This window comes from Python bivittatus, unplaced genomic scaffold (genome assembly GCF_059951505.1).
Source record: "Python bivittatus isolate LINGU-HERP-01145 unplaced genomic scaffold, Pbiv_v1 ctg000980_np1212, whole genome shotgun sequence".
Classification (NCBI taxonomy): domain Eukaryota; kingdom Metazoa; phylum Chordata; class Lepidosauria; order Squamata; family Pythonidae; genus Python; species Python bivittatus.
Genome location: NW_028277125.1, coordinates 25,258,764 through 25,284,596, shown reverse-complemented (window position 1 = coordinate 25,284,596; position 25,833 = coordinate 25,258,764).

The following is a 25,833-nucleotide window of genomic DNA, read 5'->3' as shown; positions in this document are numbered from 1 at the left end:
ACTGGGTGGCAGCACACAGGCAACCCATGGCCTTTAAGCTGCAGCTAGCCACAGCCCCACCACCAAATTTTGGCAACATTGTTTTGTGTAATTTGCCCTCAAGGGGTTTTGTTGTTGCTGCTGTTGTTGTTTAGGATGGGACAGGGAACAGGAGTCCTTTGGGAGGCTTCCTCTTCCCATTCCTGCCCTTAAAAATCTACTCCTCCTTTACCCACCCACCTATGTGTAAAGGCTGAGATAGGAATCAATGTTCCCAGGCTACAAATGGCTGTTAGGCAGACATACTACAATGTCCCAGCCTCAAGGCTACCAAGTACCTTCCTAAGCATCTGTTAATTCAGAAGGTTGGGAGAAAGAAATCTTGACTTTAACCCTTGAGCTTATAAAGGCCTCTGACATCTGGCCAATGTGGTGGGCAATCAATTGTGTTTGAGGCTTAATTCATGTCTGCAATAATGATTCTAGAGATGAGAGCCAGTTTGGTCTAGTGGTTAAGGCGCCAGGAGACTGTGAGTTCTAGTCCCACCTTAGGCATGAAAGCCAGTTGGGTGACTTTGGGCCAGTCACTCTCTCTGAGCCCACAACATCAGGCATGGGCAATAAGACAGTCAGTCAATTCCTGTCTCAACCAATGGATCAACATTTGGTTGATCTGAAAAAAGTGGACCCTGCACCTGCAGGAAAAACGCTAGGAAGAAAAAATATATAATGATTCTAGAGATGATTCTAGACATTCTGAGACGTATCTGTAAATCTTCTGCCAAATCAATCAAATCAATTATATAAAGAGAAGTGTCTATATAATTATACGTAAATTTGTTTAAAGCCTTCTCAAGTGCATGGCATATTTTGCTTTGTAACTTATCTGAGAACTTTATAGGAGAGGTCAACTTCTCTATTCAAAGTGAATGAGAGTATATCAGAGATTTAACTATAATTACTGTATATTATGTTATAGAACAACTGTTGGGCTGTATTTTTGATAAACCTTTGACTCTCTGTCAGCTCCTAATATAAACTTGCCAAAAGGCAGCTGTTTTCTCTCTTTTTCTCCCCCACCCCTTTTTTTTCTTACAAACAAAAGTTTTAAAGAGCTGTTTAACATCATCACAAACATCAGACTCAAAGAGCCGGAAGCTTACCACAAAAATCCAACCCAATGTCTGTCAGCCAAAACCTCTCAAAAGTAAGAAGTTGTGGGATGGGGGAGGGAGGTGAGGTTAAAAAAGAATCCATTTAAACTATGAAAGCCCATTCAGATGACATGGGAGTACGTAGTGTGTGGCTACTGACAGACACAACTACAGGGAAGGACATGAAGCAGCTGTGCAAAGCCTTCAAGAGAATGTGGCACTTCAATGCTTCATCAAGTAACCACCCAGATGTGTCTGGGTAACCCTTATCTTACTGTAAAAAGAAGTTCTCAAATAATAGTTGTAAAACTCATATGGCTACATAACATGGTATAGTACTAATGAGCAGAGAAGGAAGCTAAAAGTGTGAATGATATCAGTTTAGGGGGGAGGAGGAGGAAGAGTAAGAGACTAAATTAGCAAACACATTCAGACAAGTTCCTTATAAATAACTAGGCCTCTTGAAGGAAGGAAGACAGATCTTCAGCATACTTGGTTGCAAAAGAAAAGCCCTTTAGCAGCAGAGTCCACTGGGGGAGGGGAGGGGAGGGGAAGAGGGAGGGGAGGGGAAGGGGAAGGGGAAGGGGAGGGGAGGGGAGGGGGAAGGGGAGGGGGAGGGGAGGGCAGGCAAGATGGCAGACTGAGCTTCATGAAGCAGGTGCTCTCCCTTTTGGGGGGGCTTGCGTCAGAATGCTACTATATGTCTGCCATCTTGTGACATGTTGGGGGAAAAGTCTTACTCAGAAAAGTAAACTGGATCAGGACTATGATAGTGCCAAGGCTTCAGTTTATATATTTAGAGGCAGATTATTCGACTAGGTTTTATTAGCTAGGGTTTTTTCCATTTTTATTATTATTTATTAATTAATTAATACATAGATTATTAATTACATAGATTATTTGTCATACCTTTCCTCTTGCAAAACAGCTTCCAGTATGGCTATGTTTCAAATGGAACTGATTTTCTAGCACTATCATCTTATTCATGGCATTACATTTTATTTCATCTTGTAAAAAATAAATAAAATTGTTTATTTTTAAGTTGTCTTTCCAGAGCACTAAATAAAATCCATGAAAACTTATCTTTTATCAGTATTGATTTAGACTTAGATTCATTTAGACTGACACTTATTATGCTTTGTGGAGACCTACTGGAGTCAGAAAATTTATTATAAGAGTGACTAAATTTGGATCCAGTATTTATAAGTTATAACCTGGCACTATCCAATGGGGCAGTGAGAGAGTATTTTAACATGAAAACGAATGTAAAATGCTATTTAAGTATCCTCAAGATAATCTATACAATAAATGTACATTTCACTGCATAAAAATTAGGCATATACTCAATCCAATATGTGTGTATTTAAAATACATTAGACTTTTATTAATATTTTAAAATTCAAGACAGAAGTATAACACTGCTGATTTCATAGCTATTATTTATAGTAAATGCTTTCAGATCATATGAGCAGAAGACACAGGTTGTAATATGGTCATTAGGGTTTAGAGAAACAAAAATGGGTAAATTTCATAAAAGCATAATTCTATACAAGTACCTTCATTTTCAGTAATAGTTTACCCTATATTTCATTAGCAAAATGAGCTAAACATATTCTCTCATTTTATATCCCTTTTTCTGCTTTGGCTTCAACAAATCTGATTGGATGAAGAGTGCCATGAGATCTTATCATTCTGCGGATTACTTGATATCTGATTGGCTGAATCATATTCCTCAAAAGAAGAATCCACTAAGAAAAAAAAAAGCAACGCCATGTATCAAAGCAGCTACAGAAAAAGGAACTCAATAGGAGTGAAATATTATTGCTTTGATTCTCTTTCTTTGTGCACTAAAATATTGCTCAGATCATAGTTATGTGATAATATATGTCATTTATTCAAAGTTAATATATGTTCTTTATTAAAGATAATTCTAAACAGAGGTTTTCATTATTAAACAGATCAAGTCTGGCATTTTTCCTATTAAACTGTAGCTAGAAAATCTGAAACACAGTGATTACAATATCTTATTTTATTCTTGTTCATACATATGGCCAATGTTTCACCAGTGACATTTAGATGGTATTCCCCTATTGTTTGATAAACCCAGTAATACTATTGGCAGACTAAACTTCAATCTATCTTTAGAGCCAGTTACATGGATTGATCTTGAGCAAAAGGGTTTTCCCAAGGTGTAGTAACTTATCAACACAAGATGGTGCTCTATTCTTATGAAACTGCTGGTAAAAGCAAAGGTCAAACATTTCCAGAACTCTGACCATTTTAGAAAAGGAATTGCTGCTTTAGAAACCCCAAGACTACTGCAGCAATAACTTGGGAAACACCAATGACTATTTTTCCTAGATAACTTCCTTCCCTTATTGTATTTGTCAGCTCTTGTTTTGACAGCAGTTGGATCAGGATCCTTATTGATGGCTCCTACCTACTCTCTCAGTGTGAGTTGCCTTTTGATACATTTGTCTCCTCCCTACCAGCTGGATGTCAGCAGGACCCTGGTGTCCAGCTGGAAGAGAACAACACACATGTCTCTCCAAGGCTGCCAAAAATCTATTTAGATGATGGTATCAAGGGGTAACTGAAAAACACATTCAAGAATCCTTCCTTCTCCTCCTCCTGCTCCACCTTCTCCCAGAAGAGATGCACGTTATATCTTTGCAGCACCTGGACTCAACCAGTGGAAATCTACAGCCTTTTTGAGCAATAGTAAGCCAGAACCTGAAGAAAACAGTCTACTTCAGCCAGGCTATTGCATTACTGAAAACTTCACGCATTTCTTTCCAGAAAGAAAGAGTATAGTAAATATATCTCTGGAAAATAGCTATGCATTTGTCCATTTTTTATAGCGAACATCATTTTGCATATACAGAACTGGAAAAGAAGAGGCCCCTTTTTTTGTGTGTGGAAATCAAATACTGTAATTCAGGCAGTAGTAGTAGATGCCACTATGAAAGACCAAGTCACCCTAAAACAGACTTGAAGACCATTGATTTTAGCACGATGTAAGATCAACGTTCTATTCCTGCCTTTATTTACCAACAACTAGTGCTCAAGATATTTTTAACCTGGAAGTTCCATATAACCATCACGGCAAATAGTCTTCTCCTTGACTTTCTTGCAAGAACTGGTCCAGTCAGCGGCATCTAGTGATAATAGTTATATATTATCCTAAGTGTTAGAAGAATGTTAACCTGGGACCAGTAGCTCTATAGCAGTTTCCTTCGAGGAGAAAGGCAGGATATACACTGAATTAACAAGAACAACAGGAACAAATGAGTACTGTTTGTGAGTTTCTCTGAAACATCTAGGTGGCCACTATTCTCTGTTATGGCTTATAAGCTTGGTTTATATTTATTAATTATAATAAATATTTGTAAATATTACTGTAAATTTTAAAATATTATTTATTAATAGGTATTATTTATGTGTTTCTCATGCTTATTTCAGTTAACTTGAGGAATGTTTTGTAAGTTCATATTTCACATATAATATACTTGGAAATACATCACAATAGTTAACCCAATGAAAAACTATCCAAACTTTCTTTTATAAAATCTCCTCCACAATGATGATTGATATCATGCAATTGACACATTTCATCTTTAAAAAACAAACAAGCAAACATGTTTCCTCATTATTATAACACCTCTGTCAGGATTAATTAGAATCAGAAATGTGAATAAAATTAAATTTGAAAGAGAAGGAGCTTGATAGCAAACTGATAATGATTGCCTGGCTTCTGAAACCTACAAATAAATAAATAAACGTACTCTCTTGCAATTAAATGGAATAATACTGTGCATTCTTGGAGCTTCATAAATACTGCAAACAGCAGTATTTCTAATACTTTCTGCTTCCTAAATTGTTACTTGGATTTTTTATTATTCTTATTCTAATTAGATATTGCAAACTGTTGATATGTAATACACTTTTTTTTCCCCCAAGGACTCTTGTCTTGGTCTTTCTACAGGTTCTATAGTCTGCTGTTCAATGAGTTCAAATGGGTGGTTTATAAAGCTGTATATTGTAAAGCTGTGTCATAACATAGAACAAAATTATTTTTATTCTGTTTAGAAATGTTACCTTATAAGATGCTCATATTCTGCCTTTAGAAAATACCAGTGTTTACTTTGTTTGCAAGATGTAATCTCCCAAAGCTTTAGCATTTCTTGGGCTTGGTATTATGAGTTCCATAGATTTCATTAGACTGGAGAATAAGCATAAGCTCCTAAGCAAAGTATAATAAACCTTCTTCTGGGTCTAGGTCAAATACTGGAGATATTTTCATACGGAAACTTAATATGATTACAATATCAGGTGACTAATCAGTTAGGGAATATTGTCTTCAGTGGATTCTAAATCTCTGTGGATCTGATACATTTCCCAATGAAGAGCTTTGATCCTTAATAGGCAATTAATATTGCAATAAATAAAAAATGTTTAGTTGAAAAATAAAAGAAGTAGCTGCAGAGAGCCATGAGGATGTTGATAGAAGAAATGAAGCTTATGCACTCATTCTTGATTCACCTCCTCTTATGTAAAAGTGACACACACTTAGGTCAGGTTCCCATTCATATAAACCTGCCTGTGCAATATATTTTTCCCACAATGCCCATGATGTTGCTTTCATCTCTTTCCCAACCTACAAGTGAGACAGTCTTAAATCATCATAGCTTTATTGGTGATAAAGTAGTATTTCCCCCTTTTTCTGACACCAATAAAGAGTAGTCTTAAGATAGCATCTAAGGCTTGTCTCCCATTGTCTTAGAAGAAAGTTAGGTGACTGAGAACAGAGGCAAATAGAGGCAGGATAAGGGGTGGCAACAGGGCAGCACATTTCATGCCAGTATAGTTGTCTGCTAACTGAACGATGGCTGGGGATCAGTATAACTCAGTAATAGGGAGAAGCCCTTAACAGGTCTGAAGCGTGTTCTTCTCTCATGCACAAGATAGAAATTCTTCACTGAAGATTATGCATATGTGAATATTTCCCTGAATATGTTAATACTCCCCATAAAATGGTTGTTTCAAATGTTGATGATGGATTTAATAAATGGATAAAGCAGCAGAAACTTCATTAAGAAGTTCTACACATATTTGCTTGGATGTAAAATTAATTGTAGTTGATGAGTCACTTCAATATGCACAGCATTCCACTATAAGATGCCTTGAATCAGATGTCTGGCCTAAATTTTAATATAAATTTCCTATATGCCAAAACTGAAAGAATATCTGTTGCTTTACATTCATTGGCCATTCACTTTTCGTGCTATGCCTTTATAAATCATGTTTGAGTTCATTTTGAGAAGCTCCTCAAAATAGTTTTTTTGCAATCATGCATACACATAAAGGCAAAAACACACCAAAAATTACATGTGAGTGTAATGCTTACAAAATCATATGCAAGGAAAGTCTATTGAATTAACTCTTGCTTATTCACATTATATATGACTAATCTGAAAAACATGCTAAACTTTCATGAAGGAACTGTAGTCAGCTGAAATGATACCTTTAGCTTTTAATTAGAAAATGCATGCAGTCTCAGATGGAATTGTTGTTAAACTGCTAGATTTGGTATAGGAACACAGGGGAGAGGAAGGAAGGAAGGAAGGAAGGAAGGAAGGAAGGAAGGAAGGAAGGAAGGAAGGAAGGAAGGAAGGAAGGAAGGAAGGAGGGAGGGAGGGAGGGAGGGAGGGAGGGAGGGAGGGAGGAAGGAAGGAAGGAAGGAAGGAAGGAAGGAAGGAAGGAAGGAAGGAAGGAAGGAAGGGATCTCTGCTTAAGTTTTTTGCTCTCATAAATTTATATGTCAGCCCTTTGAGGTGGTCCTGACAAGAAGCACCAACTAACACTACAGTACCTTTATTGTAAGCTTACAGTAACAGAATCTTGAAAGTCTGAAAGTACATCTCTCCCCACTCACCTTTACAGTCCAAGAAACTAGGGACAGTCCCTTCTGAGTTGTTTGCCAAGCCCCCGTTCCTTCTGCAACCTAAGCTGCCTTTTAACTGACCAATGCCTAGTCTGCAGCTCCTCCTCCTCCTGTCTTTCAAGGACATTCTCACAGACCACTACATCCTGTTACCTTCTATAACAACTCTCCCAACTATAACTTCTAATGTATTAGGACTCTGTAATTCCCCAAATCTGTGTTAGCTGAGAATTCTGAAGATCCAGCTCTAACCCATCTGGAGGGCACCATCTTGAAGACGGTAGTACGCACTGACCTGTTCCAAGTAACAGCAAAACATAATGTTATGATCATTAAGCAAGAACACCATGTCTAATGTCTTTTCATGAAGAAGTAGAGATATTTTTATTCAGGCAATCAGTTTTAATTTGTTACTGATGTGCTTTTATTTGATGAGTAGTTTTGATGAATTTGAATGTTTTAATCACAAGATAGATACTTTACACAAATTTCTTTCTGATGGATAAGCACCATTTTTAGCTAGAAGGTGAATACAAATTAAATAAACAAACAAGGAAAAGCTGTACATTAGCCTTTCACAATAACTCCCACTGTCTACTGACCCCCTATGTTCTTCCTCTGAGCATCATAAATGATATATAAGCACAAACAGAAACTTTGAGAAACTTCCAAGTCTCTTTCCAACTGCTAGGGATGTTCAAGAATTTTGGATAGCATGAAAGGAATGGATTTGGTCTGCAATTTCATCATGAATGCTGTCAGGACATGGCTATTCCTCCAAGAATATATAAAATAAATATTGAACAAGTAGCCCCAGAAACTAGGTATGCATCCACATCTCCAAGAATATGGAAGAAGGTGAGAATCAACACTTCAAACAATCTGTTGATATTATTACTTTTGGGGTTGAGAAATAGACCTCAAGGGTGCCTCAGAAATAATTTATTAGCCCAGTACAATAAGCCTAGTGGCCATTCAGACACCTGAAGAGGTACTGTCTGGCTTAGGATCCTTGGTCTGAAGAAATACCAAAGTATTTGGGGGACACAGTCCCTATCCAAGTACAATACAATATTCATATGTTATTTGTATTGCAAAGGTTTGGGCCTTGTGCACTTATTCAGTTGGTATCTATTTCTAATTAAGAATAGTGGAGAAATACAACGTGATTTAAAAAATCCAAATAATTGTTTTTGAGATACAGATTTCCAGTGTCTGATAATTAGAAGTATCTTAATCCACTTATGTGCATCGTCGAAGGCTTAGTATGCAGTAAACATATTTTGCCTTGTCCTTGTTTTTCTGCCTCATTGCCTTTCCCATTGTCATATTTTATTCTTAGATATTAACCATGAGGCCAAGGAGGTTGTACAAGGGTTGCTAGTTTATGAAAAACCTAGAGGTTTCATGAGATTATTAAACTTTAATTATAAAGCATTTCATGTTGATGTTGTATATTGGATAGAATGTATTTCCATAATATCTGGAAAATTCCCTACAAAGCTTTCCTCCCACTCCTCACTCATGCATTCCAAATATAACAATTAAAGATACTAAGGAATAAAAGTCAGTATTTTAGAGCAGCTTTTTCCAACCTGGAATAATCCTGATGTCGTGGACTACAACTCCCATAAATCCCAGCTAAAATGGCCATTGTCAGAAATAATGAGAGCTATAGTCTATTATCTATTGATCTAGAGATTATATTGATTGCTGTTGGTATTTTCTTATACCTCAGCTGCTGGTTGTGTCATATGGTTTTTATTTTATTTTTTATATTGCTGTTTGCCTTTTTTTATAAAGTCCTTTAATTGTTGTAAGCTGCCCAGAGTTATGTATCTGAGATGGCCAGCCAATAAAATGAATGAATGAATGAATGAATGAATGAATGAATGAATGAATGAATGAATGAATGAATATCTGTATGACACAAGGTTAGGAAAGGCAGTTTTAGGAGATTATAGTATGAACCAAGCCCTGTGTAGTAATAGTAATAATATAATTCTGAATCAAAAGGAAAAATAAAAAATAACCCATGACAGAGAAAAATCAGCAATTCTAAACTGTCACTATTATGTACTGTACATCTGCTCCTTCCATTTCATTAATCCAAGAAGCAGTCATTATTAGGTCAACTTAGACTTATACAGTATAGAAGAAATAGCGAAGACAACCACAGCAGAATGAAGAGCCGGCAAGTGGACCAGCTCTTCGGGATTCCTCTCCAGACAAGAAGAGAACTTGGGATCACCGACAAGTGCTCCAGACTGTTGTTCCTTACAAGGAGACTGCACGACAGTGGTCTCCAGCAGCTTTAGAGCTCTGGGAGACGAGGGGACACCTTCTTCACTCTAACAGCAGTCAGCACCTTCATGGACACAAGGTTCGCATACTTCGTTTCCTAACACTTTTGGAAACAGCTTGTTAACCACTTTTCAGCTATTAGGAACCTTTGGACTGACAGGTTTTACAGCACCAGGTGAGTTTTCTTCAATCCTTAGAGAAAGACGTTTTAAATACAAGTTTAAGGACTTTTAAAAAATTCTTTTTAGGGGGAATAAACAGCAAAAGGTGATTAGAGTATTGATTTTAGAAAGTTACAAACAGACTAAGGGTCCAGATGCATTTGAAATAAGAGTTTGAAATTAATTATAAGGATCCTTTCCCTGGAAAAATGCTGTTATTTTGAATTCTTAAATATATATATATATATATATATATATATATATATATATATATATATATATGATAGGATGGGAGTTTGAAGTCTCTCAAGACTTGTTAAAGTTTTGAAAAATTTTGTGAGAAGGGACAAAGAAAAAATGAAAAGAAATCAAGTTCTAGGACATTATTTGAAGCATCAAGATTGTTAAAAGTAAAAGGAAATAATATAAAGTTGGTTTATTTGATCAAGGTTAAAATTCATGTGTTGTTATTTCTGGTAACCCTTTAAGGATTTTTGCTGTCCAGGACTGAAAGACAAGGTTTTAAGCATTTATTTATAGAGAAGAGATGGGATTTGGGAAAAAGAGATCATTTGTTCTATTTTAAGATAAGGTGATAAGTTACTAAAATTGTTTATACTTCTTGTGATGAAAGGTGAAGTCATTTTTTTATATATTTCTTTTCTTTTTCTTTATTATATTCTTATTTTTCTTTCTTTTCTATTTTTCTTTCTATTTTTTTTCACTTCTATTTTTTCTTTTTATTCTTTTATTTTTCTTTGTATTAGCTTTTATCTTTTTAGTTGTAATGTTTAATAAAATTACTATAAAAATTATTAGGTCAACTTAGATACTAAGTATTTTTAGCTACCTCCATCTGGGATACTTTCATTCAAAACAGAGAACCTCTCTAGCACCCAGGTAATTAGAGAACAACCAAACTTGGTAAACCCTTTGGGTAAGTGCTGCTGATCCTTTTCCACTGACTTCTACTTGTGTCTTTCTGGGACAGATTTGAAATTATCTTTGTATCATGCTGCTCTTGATCCAGGATGTCAACTCTACTACAAAGGGAAAGGGAGCTAGCAGCAACTTCAGTGTGTTAAGAGACTAACCTCCTTAAGGTTATCAGTCACATCAAGAACAACTTTTTACCAGGAAGAACGTTAGAATGTTGTTCATCCTGGGTGGGGCAAGTGCTGGGTCCTGAGTTGGTCAGATTCCTTCCCCTGTGAAACTTAAGGTTTGTGCGTTCCTTCCTGTTCTCCACTACAAATCTGGATGCATCTGCTCTTCTTTCTGTTTCCATGTCACAAAGATCTTTAAAAAGGTTCCATCTTCCTTTCTCATAGTTTCCCAAGCTGCATCTCCATGGGCTATTTCTCATAGCTTCTCTGGCCCATCTCTTATTGAGAATCTAAACTGATCTCTATAGATCCGGTTAATTAAACTGTTTGGTTCTTAGACTGATTCTGACCCATCCCTGTGGTCTGGACAAGGATTGCTGTGCCTTCACTGTAAAGGGCTTCATTTTCTTTTAATAACAGTACAAATACAAAGTTGAATCTGACAGTGTAGATACCTTTATAGTTAACACATCCTCTACATGATCCCTAATAAACTAGAATTATTTAAGCAAGATGAAACAAAAGAAAGCACAGATGCTGAAGCAGCCTGGCTGGGACAAGAGAAGTGGAAATATAGTAGCATGTGCATATGCACAGAAAGACAGAGAGATGGATGATAATCTGCTTCAAACTTTATACAACTTTTGGCATAAGTAATCATTCTATTGCTTCTCTATTTATTCATTTTCCCTCTGTTTAAGCAGCACAGATGTACACACTGGCAGACTACTGATGTGTAAACCAAATATTGCCTTTAACAGAAAAAAGTGGAAGGACATGCATTTTCGATTTTAGAATTTATGTATATGCCAGATAATTTGCCGCTATTATGTACATTGTTTCTCTGGGTAATCATTTTTATTTTAAAGTTATATCTATAATGAATAAAATAATACATTCCTATTATCTATCCTCCATATACTATTTAATTGTATCCCTAATTCCATGGTCTTAGTTAAGCAATTAGTCTAACTAGACATAATTACATATTTGAGACATGTAATTATGATGTGCAAAGCAATTCAATAACTAGAGTATATAAATACACAGGGCCATATTGTGTAAATGAATTTTAGTAGAATTAAGTAGAAATATGAAGTTATGTTTGAAACTATATCACGTAATATGGCTCATAAGACATATTCAGAAAGACCTTGTAGGTCATATTACATTTATCAGTGATTCATGATGTGTTTTTTCCTGGGAATTTTAAATCTTCCCTAAATGTGTTTGAAATTGAGTTTCTAACATCTGCTGAGTAAAGATAAAGATCAGGAAGAATCTATCTTATCCTGCAATTTGAAGGCTGTGTAAATGAAAGGAAAAGACAGAAAAGCTAATTCATTTTAAGTTATTCAGAATATACTGTAAGAAATATAAACATAAAACCAGAGTATATTAAAATGAATTGAACTAACATTAAAACACATTGAGTCTCTACATTATCAAGAACGTTCTTCTCTCTCTTAAGTGAGTTGATGAGAGCTAATTTTCCTAATGCAGCATTAGCCTTTATTTAAGAAATGGAATTTCTTATCTGCCTACATATCTCTAATTATTTATTACTAAAGTGTCCATCAGTGCATGCTAAGAGTTCATTTATAAATTTCAAAAGAAAAAATTTAGCAATCTCCCTTTATGCCTTAGCTTTTGATTGTACAAAAGCAAGTCGCTTTTAGTTCTAGGAAATATTTATTATGATGTCTTTGACATAAAGTTCACATTAGGTTGTCTTTTTTGTTTTGAGTTTTTAAAACCACAAAATAGAAAATGACCTGTAAAAGTTTCATCACATAGATTTGACATTTGATGCTTATCTCAATTAGCACATTTCCCTCAAATGAGGTGTTTAAATGGACAGAAAGCTTTGGTCGCCCACTTTTTTCTGATCTCCCATTGCAATGGACAATCATAATTAATCCTGAAGCTCTGTTTTATCATGTCTGTTCTAATTAATTGTCTCAGAGGTAGTACTGACATGATTCCTATGGGATAAGTTCTAAAGAATTTTAAAACTTGTTATGTGAACAAAAAGAAATTTTTTAAAAAAATGGTTATGACTGAACAGCATCCTCCCTCCTATGCCACATGGCTCTCTGACAAGATCTGCAAGGACCATTTCTGACCTGTTATTGGGTCAAAAATCCATTAGGATAATATAAGCCACAGCTACCTATGTCATAATTGCAGACTTGGACTCTGATGAAAAAGATCATGTAGAAGGCTGTCACGCTCACAGCCAGATTGCCAGAAACAGGAAAAGAAGAGGTGAGGAACCAGAAGGAAATTCTGATCAAAAGAAGAGGTACAGCCTTTTAATGCAACAGTTTCAGGGACAGAGGATGGACAACTAGAAATACTTTCTTGGTTTAAGATGAACCCTGCCTTTGTGAATGATAATGAATAAATTGCATTATTTAAAAAAATATTTCAGTGATAGTACATTAGTTTCACCATCATTCATATTTTCTACTAATCTGTTCACTGCAGTTTAGAATCAAATCAAATCAATAAAATAAAAATAAAACATAAGTATATCCATACAAAGACAGGGAACATTAACCCATGATTGTAATAAAATGTTCTTCAAACAATATGTAGAAGTTTAGAAAAAGAGAGTTTAACAAGTCATAAAGCAAGGTTTTCAAACATTTTTAGGCTACATAACCTGTTAGTTAAAAAAAAAAAAATCCCAGAACCACTGATCAAGATAATAAAAAAATTCACTCCAATAATAGAAAATTGGCTGTGTGTGTGTGTATGTATGCATGTATGTGTATGTATGTATGTGTATGGAACCACATCAAATTCTTGTAGAGCTATAGGATTTCAGAGAACATGATTTGAAAAACCCTGTATTAGAGCATTGAAGAACTTAGGCATCCCTACTGTGAAGGTCTTGCATCTCCTACTTGCACATCTCATAGCAGTGAGATAAAAGGAAAAACCTTTAACCTTACTCTTAATGGCCAGGACGTTTCATGTAAAAGTAGATGGTTCACAAAGCAAGCTGGTGCTGGGCCTTTTAAGACTTTAAAGGTCTGCCACCACACTTTTAAACTGAACCTAGAAACAAATAAATAGCCAATAAAGCTGAAACAGCATAGACGCAATAGGTCCAGTTGCTGGGCGCCAGCCCACTTTTGCAATCAAATGCAGCTTTCAGAGAGTCTTTAAAGATAATTCCTAGCTGATACACTAAAATTGGTCAAATTTCATCAATTTGGAAAACCTGGTGTTCCACAGAGAACAATGGAATAGACATAATGATTCTGAATAGATAGGGCTAAAACCATGAACCAAGATATACCTTTTTTGGGAAAATCTAATACCTGCATATGAGAATGGTTTCATTACATTATAAAGAGGCTCTTTCCTAAGAATATAGATTAAAGATTAAATAGCATGGAAAAGAACTATTTGCAGATTTAGAATATGAACCCTGGATGATTGATGGTAGCAATGTTATATGTTTTGTATCTAGAAGGATGCAAAAAGGCAGGCTTAGGTATGCGTTTTAGGGAGCAGCACCTTCTTTCTGTCTTGTTTGTCTCAGCTACAGTTTGATTCAGTAACATCACAGTAACAGCTTCAAAAATGAACTGCTCGTAAACAATACCAGTACATTTAGCACATTAAGCTAACGCATGTCCCACGGAGATCTGACAATGAACTTCAAAAATCTAAATATGTCCTATAGCTACTAAGTTCCTAGCTTAGCTAAACAATCACGTTAAGAGGTTTTTGCTCTTTCCAACTTAAGGGGCTCAAGACTCTTATCGTGCTGTCTGTCAAAAGCATAACTTTCTAAAACCTGAACAAAATGGGACTAAATCTGATGTAAAGGGAGAAGCTGGCACATGAAAGGCCATGTTTAAAGATGGACTATATCAAGGCCAAAGGCAGTGGAGAAAATAGATTCAGGGGGGAAAAATCCCTCAATCATTCCTATGGGTCAGGCAGTTGTGTCACTGACTTTTCCATTCTAAGACTCCCCCACCACCACCACCTCCCTTTTCTTTTCCATTGGAAGTTTTCTCTCTGCTTCCCACTACATACAATGTATATGACACAGAGAGACTCAGCATAAGAAAGAGTTGAGCAGAAACACAGACAAGACAGGCACAACACATTCTTCATCATAAAGAAAAATATATAAAAATGCCTGTTATGGCCACAGCTGGTAAGAGGTTGGAAAGAATTGCAGAAATAATTTCTCCATGTTTTTCCTACCTTGACTGAATTTAAAGAACAGAATAAATACTGTAGCTACATAAAAGGAAAAAAAAGTGGAAAAAGACATAGCGGATGAAGATTGCGTCTCTCTCTCTCTCTCTCTCTCTCTCACACACACACACACACACACACACACACTCACACACACACACAAACACACAAACACACAAACACACACACACGTGTGTAGACTATTGGCTCAGAACCTGAGGTGGGGAAAATATACAGCATAAAAATATAAAGAGTCAATACAACAATCCAAACCACAAAAAGAAGAAGAAAAGTATGGCCAGACAGGGAAACAGCAGACATAATGACAATGAACCATACCATAGCCCAGTGCCTGAGGTAACAGCCAGGACTTTAAGATATGCCTAAAAGAAAGCTGGGCTGGGGCTGTTTGGATTTTTGGGGGTGCAGTTCTAGAAGGGACGTGCTGCAACAACAAAAAAACATGCTTCCTGGGTCCCATTGGATGGCATTGCTTAATAGACAGGACCTGAAACATGCCAACTCTGTCAGATCTTACAAAATGGGCAGACCCTACAGGATAAACATGATTTCTCAAGTAACAAGGTCTAGGACATGAAGAGGTTTATAGGTGGCAACCAGCACCTTGAATTACACCCAGAAACCTACTGGTAACTAGTGCAGCACAGAGCAGAAGTGGTATACTGGCAACCCCAAGTTCCTGCTGAAACCTATCCGGGTCTATTTGTTTCCTAAAATGGACTAATTTAATGGTTCCTACCTCCATGGTGGGGGTGGCAGAGAGCACTAGCAAGCCAAAAAGCAATCAGAGAGTGATCTGGCCATAACAAAGAACTTGTGATACTATCTTCCATCTTCAGATCACAGCTGCCCCAAGACATTAACCATATGGCCACCAGTGTGAGTCAGATGCTTAATTTTCTGGGTCAGGTCCATGGCTGCCATAGTGGACTTGAATTCCCAAACTGCATCAGACTCAATGCCACATGAGGGCGAACTGAAATTTCCCAGAACAAATAGCTATGATGGAGTTTAGCAGTTCAGAATAGAATGTCACCACCCAGCAGGAGGTCAGTATAACAATAAGAAATCCATCTGCTCCCTTAGAGCCCAACTCCAACCACAAGGCCTTGCATCCAGTTATCTACAGTGCAAGGCCTCTGAACACCATTAGGGCTTTCCAGATGACAAAATGCCATCCCACTCCCCCTGCTCTGGAGTCATGACTTGTGACACATTCAAAACCCAAGAGGGCATACCTCAGAGAGGGAAACCTCCCCTCCCATTCTGGGCTCACCCAAGTCTTGGTTATACATGCCAGGTCAGCTGCTTCATCCACAGATGACAGCTTTGTTACAAACTGACTGGGCATTTAGCAAGAATAGCCCGACATCAGGGCAACTGAGGATCTAATGATTAAGTACCAGGGTTGAATGCTGAGGGTTAGCAGTTAGGAATGATCTCAGATTTCAGTTCTGTCTGCCTGTGAGCAGCCTGTCCCCAGATTCCTATTATATCTCCCTCTGCCCATCACAACACTGGTGTTACCCCCTGCCCTCACCTCCCTAGCAATAACACAACTCCTCCAATCTTCCCTCACAGATCATAGGCCGCACACAATCAACCCCCAAGCAACTAAGCACTTCCACCCCATCGCAACCTCTCTAGCAACTCCAGAATTGTTCCTGCTCTCAAGCACTGAACAGTAACCAGGGTCAAAGGGCTCCAATGAGGGGGAATCCCTACATACAATCATCTCACATACCTACACCAATCTTCCACAGTACTACACCTACTAGTCCTGGACCACCAGAGCCTGATATTAGTAAATTGACCAACAGCACCAGTCCTAGGGCCAAGGCAGACATACCAGACAACTAAGCCTCATCAGCTGCAAGGCTCTGGGTAATATGTCCCTTGATCTGACCTCAATCGCACTGTCCAGGTTCTCTGTCAACATGCCTCAGGGAGATATCCCATACCAAAAGGCCAGCAGGCACTGCAAAACAAAATTCCTGTTGCTATTGTACTACCAAGTCTACCCAAGCCACTCTGCTCCATGCAAAAGGAGAAACATCTGGAGAGGAGAAACATTTGCTGTGGCACCAGCAGGCAGAGCCTAAGATCAGGCAAGGATACTTATTTGAGAGACAGTCAAGATCTTTTAGAGGAGACCAGCTCACCAATGTCAATTTCCTGCTGCCTTCATGGAGTAAGCCTCCCTGTGCCAATCTCCAAAGCAATATTGAAGCCATTCACATTCCAATGAGGCCAACACTGACCACAAAAACACCAGATCAGATAAGAACACTCTGACAATCAAAACCATCGTCATCCTCCACCTTGAGCCCAAAACACATGCAAAGAAACCTCTTCTTGGGCCCAGACTAACACTCAAACTTTCCAGGACACCATGTTGGACAAAAATGAATGTAGGGGTATCGCTCAAATTTTCCAGGTCAACTCTGGAGAGTAGCATGCATCCCTATTGCCCAGTACATCTACAATTATAGAGAGTCAAATTAATCAATCAATAGCATAAAGTGAAATTGTCTATGCTGAATATGATAGGAGAGTACTTGTAGATGTTTGGCATCCTGGGAGGAAGCCAATGTACCCTAAGCTCTTTTCTCTGGAAGATAAAAAGATTTATCAACTAATACCAGCATGGGTGAAGAACCTCTTTTTTTTTTCTTTTTTTTTTTTTTTGACTTATCAAGGAAACTGCATTTCCTCTGGAATATTTGTTGAAAGCCACTCATCTGTGGTGGGTGAGATTAAAGCCATTAGGAGAAAGAGCCAATAGTCTAGTGGCAACTCTTTCTTTTTGTTACCCTCTTCTCATTCCATTTGTTTTCTTCTTTGTCTAGTAAATGAGCAGGGGAGGGACAGATGGCTCCTTTATCCATCTATGGAAGTAAGAAAAATTACATATATATTAACTGTAATAGCTTTTATAATGGTATAATTAATTATCTCTCTCTTGTTCAATCACATATGGAAGTAAGAAAGCTTCAGTTTGGCTACATACTTGAAGCTAATCAGTCCTCTCACACTGTGTCCTTCTAAAAAGGACAACAATGAACTTAATATGAAGAATATTGGCAGCGAATAATTAAGTTTGGATAAAAGGAACTTAAGTACTTACATAAATGAGTATTTCTAAGATTCTTATTTTAGGTAATGCTCAAGAAAGTGTTGTAAATAGCCAGCTAATATTCACAATACTCCAGTTCAGTATATGTCTATTAAATTATATTTTATTTAAACTTTTAACAGATTTTTAAAAGCTAAAGATACAAAACACAGTTATTAAAAATATACAGAATAAAAATATATAGAAATACTTTTTAGTAAAACTTTCTCCTCTTTCCTTCCATTTGTTTCCCTAACTGCTAACCTAAATATTTGTACCCTGCACTGAACATTGAGCGTTATTGCTAGTATCTGTTTAAGTCATTTGGATTAGCATGTGTAGTTTTAAAGACTATTGTTTCCAGTTGTCAGTGGCCTATGAAGTGGCTTGGAGTAATATGAAAAACTATATACTATTCAAGAACATGATGAAGTCCCACTTAGGACAGATAGCAGAAAGTGCCAGAAGAAACTTCAGGCCTTTGCTCAGAAGTGAAAAAGATTGTGATACTGGTGTGAATGTGCAGCAGCCAACATAGTTAAGGAAGTCAAGGACCTGATGCAATTTGAAAAATTTGGGCCCAAATACTATGATCTATGATTCCAATGAAGCATATGACCCTAAAGGCAGCGGAGCAAATGGCCCAGAATCTGGCAGATTCAAGGTACCAACATGACCACCCCAACATATCTGTAAGGCAGGAAAAACCCTGGCCAGTCAGAGTTAACTCAGGGGCTAAACTACATCTAGTGCCAGCTATGCCAGATCAAATACCAGCTACACCATATCAAGTGGCACTTAACATGCCACCAAGGAGCAAAATTCCTGACAGTCCTCTAAACACTTCAAAGGTGGAGAGGCATGACATCTCAAGAAAGACTGTCCAAAATGAAAGCCCAAGTAAACTAAGTTGATCTAAAAGTCCTAGGCTGGAGGAAACCCTAAGTAAAATGTTTCCTAAATTTTCTGTGATGCTTTTCCACCTGAGGTGAGTGGATGATATAATAGATAGACATCCACTAGCAGCTTGGAGAAATACTAGACCCATGAACTCCACCAAAGGCACCTCACTTATCAAGGACCAACATTTGGTCCAAGCAGCACAAGGATTACTCACTCTTTCATGTTTAAAGAACAGTAACTTCCAACTAAGTGCCTGGGTACTGCCATAAAAAGTACATTACATAAATCATTGAAGTCTCCTATGAGATCAAAGTACGTCATAAAAGAAGATGCTTCTTCTATTTCTATATTAACTCATTCTTTGCTCTTCTTGCCTTCTAAGGTCATCCCCAAGCCTGAAGGACATAATAGCAAACACAGCAGCCTCTATGAGTCTTTCAATCAGCAAAGCCATTGAAGCTTCCTCAGTGCCTTAGCTGTAAGTGGGAAGGAGGTAGTTAGCTGATTACTCCATTCCATAGGAGAGGTGAAACTCCTTGAATCTTAATCTATTGCTTCTCTCTCTCTCTCTCTCTCTCTCTCTCAATTTTCTGAGAGAGAACATTCTTACATCCATGTCAACCAAGCAGTTTGGGTGGAGAAATAACCTACAAACTTTGTGAACATCATATAGAAGATAGATGGGAATGTTGTTTTATATTTTAGCCAGCCAGGAAATATTGTGGAAATGAATTAGAATGAAATATTTCACTCATTTTACCACACAATAGCCCTGCTTTCTTTGTTTTCCTTGTAACCACTGAAATTAGTGCTCTTATCACAGATACTGTAGATGTCTCAGTCACTGGGTTGGTCTTAGATACTTTTAGAACAGTTCACCAGAACTCGGTAGGAGAAAGGAGGGAAGCACTTTTGTATGTTTTAAACCTGACACTACCATCAAGATCTATTCAATTAAGGTGTCATGTCTCATCTCAACTGGAAAAACAAAGGTAAAAAGCCAACTGGTTCAATAGCATTTAACAGCTGATAATAGTGTTTCTGCCTGATTTAGTCTAATTACACAGATTGCCATGCTCTGTGTTACAGGCAACCATGAATTATCTGTTCCCTAACTCGACTGTATATTTTTCCTCAGATTTTTGTGGTTAAGGTCCAAATAAAATTGCTGCACACAAAAGTTAACCTCCTCAAAAGTGAACAACTAATTGTTGCTTTTTCTTGGATTCTGTATCAGTAAGGGTTAAGGTCTGCCTCCAATCTCCATCATACATGAAATACAAAGCCATAAAAGGTGAGTGAAAATAATATAGTGGTTGTCTCCTAGTATATTAGTTTGCTTTGAATATAAGAAATATATTCTAGTATAACATATACCAAAAATATAACATATACCAGTTCTAATTATTACAAAGACCTCCTAAATTTAAGGAACAATTTACTTTCCCAAAATAATTCCAGATCATAAATTCAATGCTACAAAAGTGGGTAATTATTAAATAGATGACTGGGGAATCATCATATTACTGATATTTAACATTAAGATAAATGAAATGAAATCAAATTAATTTTTTCCTCTTTTCTCACCAACTACTATAGCTCCTGGCATGCCACAGGAAGGCCAAATTTAGTCCCTGCCCAGAAAACATTGAAGGAAGTCATAGCAGCCATTATTGTCCCCTTAGAATCTGCTGCTGGAGGCAGTTTTTATAGTCTGATTAATAGTAAGGCTTTGAGAAACATTTCAGGAGATTCATCAAGAAAAGGATTAAAGGGAAAATCCAAGAAAGAAAGGAAACATCTCCTGCAACTTACCTCAGCTTGAGCCCATCATGGCCTGAGGGAATGTGGCTTCACTCTGCCAGTCCACACAGTCTCCCCAAAAGCTATCAATTCACAACCACTTACTAAGAGGAATAAACAAAATTCTGTTTCAAAGGTTAACACGTTGCACCAGTTAAATCCAACAGCATCCTCTTCTTCTGTTATAATTGGCTGACGTCTACCCAATATTTTTCTATTTCCCTCCCAAAAAAGCCTGTTATTTTTAATAGTTGTTCTGCATGCATATGCCTCTTACAAACACATTTGTTCAGAGTAAATACTTCAGGTGAATAATAACTCTAGTTTGTAGTCAAGGGAATATCTTGGCCTGGGTGAATACAGATCTTTCACTTCTGCCTATTATGTTTCACCTCCATACAGCAAGAAATTCCCATCAATATTATTAGTCTGTGTATCCTCCAGAGGCTCCCTATGTGAATTTGCTCCTGCTGATTTATTCCCATATAGATTTAACAGGAGAGCTAGGAAGATCTCAGAGGCTCCGTCATAGCAATATTTAAATACACCTCTGGGTATAGAAGTATTGCTGATCTGTTTAGTTTTTTAATGATCCGCTGTGGAAAAAAAGTCCTTGGGGAAGCCCAGGTTTCTGCAGTTTTTAAATCTCATATTGTACTGAAATTTTGTATTTCCTTTCTCTAGAGAATGGTGATGATTACCATGCTAGTTACAAACCTTCCATTTATAAAACAAGCACCAAAACACACATGTACCAACATTTTTTTCAGGTTGACTCAAGAGAAAAAAAAAAAAACTTCACAAAAATATAGGTTATTCCACATGCTATTATGACATTTCTAACAAACTGTGCCATGAATTAATTTTCATAACATATAACTTGGCACATGAGTGGCATGTTTGGACTCACAGAAGAAGTTAAGGCTTCTGAACTTGCATAAGGGCCAGTACAAATGCTGCCAGCTTCTGCTTCAGATCTTTAGCTACCATCAAAAAGTTGGGGTGCAGTCAGACTGACATACAACATCATCAACATGGCCAGAAAGCATCATCCTGCTTTCTTTCTTTGCTTTAGACTTTCACATTTTAGGACAATGCTTCAAAAGGGCTCTTTCATGCTAAGCTGAACTAAAACAGAATTCCACAGCTCTGCTTTAAAGTACATATTTTTCAAGACAAAATATTCTGGCTACTCTATTGCAGGAGACTGAGGGCATGTAGAAGATTTCTGCAGGGTTTACTCCAGGGAAACCCACCTGTTTAAAGTAAAGCAAAGTATACCCTCTGCAATGGTGATTGTAAAACAGGAGGAAAGCAAATCTAAGCCCCAGAGGGGGAACGCTATAGTCATAAGATACTTTAGGAAAGAAGATCACACCAGGGTTCTATCTTATGTGCTGATGAAAGAGAGAGAACCATAGGATGCAGCAAGTTGGGTTACACCAATAGTCTTTTATCTGTTTCAGAAACTGTTCCAGGATGTATAGTAAAAATATATATTTCTTACCAGATTTATGCTGGTATATCCTTTGAAAAAAAATAATCAATATTTGGTAATCTATTATGTTGATTTGAACTTCTAAAAATCTAGATTCGGTATGAGAGAGATGGATTGCTTAAATGCAATCTTTGTTAACTTGGTAAGTAAGTCAAACAATTTACTCCAACAGCTTCAGTCTGACTCCCTCATCTCGAATATGGAAATGACAATGTTTTATCATCATCCTTTAACAACACTAGTAAAAACAACAGTCCACTATGGAGTTTTTTGGGGGGGAGGGGAAGAGTTCTGTCCTAAAAGGTAGAAGAATTACTAGGTTTCATTCAGCTTCATGGTTTACAGTTTGTAAAGGCCACTCTTCAATGAACTACAGCTAGTGAGAAACTCTAGAATTTTTATCAGGCTTTTATTTTGCTAATCCTCTGAAATGGGGCTTCTGATTAACTAGTAATGGAATATATGGTGGCTTGGGGGAAGGGATGCATCAATATCCTAGCAACCAATTAGAACAATTGCAGGATCTCTCTCCTGTGGGGAAAAACATATCAGAAGCACTTCCTGGAAACTGAAATAAATGGACTTCTTAAAACAAGTTTTACAGTTAATGAAAAGGGACAAACAACATCTTCCTGAATTCAGAGTATACCTCCCTTCTATAAAGTAAAAATATAATATATTATAATAGTGAATGCACAAGAAATGTCTGTTCCTAGCAGAGTCTTCTATAAACAAAAAGAATTTCTCCTGGAAATAGTGAATGCCTTTAATAAAATCTCTGTGTCTGCATGAACTTGTATGTATGCATACACATACATGGAATCACATGTGAAAGCAAGCAGAAATATAAACACATTCATTTAACAATATTTTAAATGCACAGCATAACTGGGCTTGCATTCATTTTCAGTGTTATGGGAATACACTGTAGCTTTTTTTTGTTTATTTCTGATATTTTCTTGAAATATTGTTTGGGAGGGAGGGAGGGAGGAAGGAAGGAAGGAAGGAAGGAAGGAAGGAAGGAAGGAAGGAAGGAAGGAAGGAAGGAAGGAAGGAAGGAAGGAAGGAAGGAAGGAAGGAAGGAAGGAAGGAAGGAAGGGTTTGTAACACTGTACCCTGATTGTCGAATAAAAGTAAGGGATTTTTTTTTTAATCTCACTTTGAGTGGGCTTTGCTGAACAGTACCACAACTGATCAGTATCACAACTGCATCAAGAAAGTGGAGCAATTTCTTTAAATTATCTGCAAAATGGCAAATAAACAGATGTGGGAAAGTGAGTGCAGAAAGAAAAAATTCAAAGAAAATTTTTATCCCTTTGAAAGTTTATTGCTTTCAAAATTCCAAAATGGTTATAACAGTTTCTTTTTTTCAGTCTCCCTTTTTCTTTCTTGTTAGGTAGTAGTTTTAAAATTAAAAAAAAATAGTACCTTCATATCAACATATTCAGTTAAATTACACAATTAATTATGTAGAAAATGATGCATGGTGCATGTTACAAATTCCACAAAACAAGGGTTCAGCAATTCCCAGCTTTAATTCCTATCTCTTTGTTATATTATTAAACAAACAAACATCAAGATGCTGTCATAAAATGAACCGGCTTCTCCTCACGCCTATCCATCACTGCTCAGATCTATTCCTTTTTTAAACTCGTCTGGCAAATACCAAAGCTTATATTTAAATATATGTTTGTACACATTGTAACATTGTGTCTTTTTACATTGAACTAAATCATTAGAATAAGGTGTAAAAGCTAATAGAAATGATTTCATAAGGTGCTGGAAAAAAGTAATACAAGAACAGCAAGAGTCCTCTGAGGCTCCATCTTTCAGAAGTACATCTCAACAGAATACATCTAAGTAAATCTCTTTTTTACAAAGCTTTCTGCATAGAGCTCACATGAAATCTTTATAAATCCCTTGATGCATAAAGTAAACAAAACTCCAAGGGAACTGTTTTATGGTATGTGATGTTGGCATCATAAAACAATGGAAAAGAATCACAAAATAGCCATCATATTCCATGGAGACATTATGGATACTTTTTAAAAAGCTCATTTGCTTATTGCTACGATATAGTCAAGTGTTATACCATCAAGTTGCATTTTAATAAGCCAAGAACATAAATAGAAGGTATGTTACTGAAAATGACTTCCTGTAGCCATTTTATTAGAATGTAGGATAGATAGATAGATAGATAGATAGATAGATAGATAGATAGATAGATAGATAGATAGATAGATAGATAGATAGATAGGAAGCAGGGCCACTTAACTCAGTTCAGAAATTCCTCTTTTATTGAACATTTCCATTCCAGTGAATTATAACAGAATACGCTCCATTGCAGTAGGAGCATTATCAGATCCATAACATATAAGAAATGCTACATATTGAGTATTTTTATTGATGATTTGGAAAATCAAGTTAGGTAATTTTTGATGGATTATGCAAGACATCCTAGGTTACAACCACATAAATTTGTATGGTTGTGAACTGGAATTTCACTGATATGAATGCAATCAAATTAAGCACATTTATTGGAAGTGAAGGGGAAACTTGATAAATTATTGCCTTCTAGATTGAAGCAGTATCAACCAAATAATATTATTCCTATAATAAAGAATTTTCAAGGTAAACTACATAAGATTTGAAGTCAATAAACCAGCAAATTATCAATTTTGTACTTGACAACACAATTTAGATTCAGGGATTTGGGATGATTTTGGGGGGGGGGGGATGAAATAAATCTTTCAAGGATTACCCATGCTCAAACTGCTTTTTTAGTTGTACCATTATCTTTTAATTGTTGATGCCACTAAACAGTAAAAAGTGATAAGTTCCAATTGATTTATAGTACAACAGTCAGTTGCACCCAATTAAATGGAGTCAGTGTAATTTACCTCCAATAGGATCTAAAATATCTGTGGAAAGTTGTATAGATTGGCACCTTCCATTTTGTTCGAATTCTTTTAAATAACTTGACATAATAAATCCTAAAGACTCCAGGTTGGTAAAGGCAAGTATTTCAAGTTGCTTATTTCAGATTATTATTGATATCAATAGAAAGTTAAGAATGCCTATGAGGATGTGGAAGTATAAACATGATCAAAATGAATATCATTCCAAGACTGATTTATATTCTTACAAAGATTTCTGTGTTAATATATGTCAGGAACGTCCAACAGATAGATAAAATATTGAAAATACTGAAAAAGTTCTTACAGGATTGACAGACTCCTAGATTTTCTTCATCAGTTACAACTTCTTAATGAAAAAGGGGGGTAATTTTCTAGGTTTTAAGCTTTACCAATCAGCTTATATGCTGGCATCTATATCTTTCTCAAAATTTAAGTAATTCTTTTCAAAAATTCTTTTCTGTTATTTGTCTCTCTTGATATCTTGGCAAGGCTTGGTTCCCTTTTTCTTGCCTTAAAGCTTGCAAACTACATTTGGATTATGTTGGGAAGTAATTTGATCTATATTTCTATGAGAAATTGATACTTTGGGACAATCCCTGCCTGAGAGTTGTAGGTAAATCTTTTAGTTTGAAGTTAATGGACAAAAAAACTATCAGGATCTTAAATTCTCAATTACCTTTTAAAAATGTTTCCTACTAAA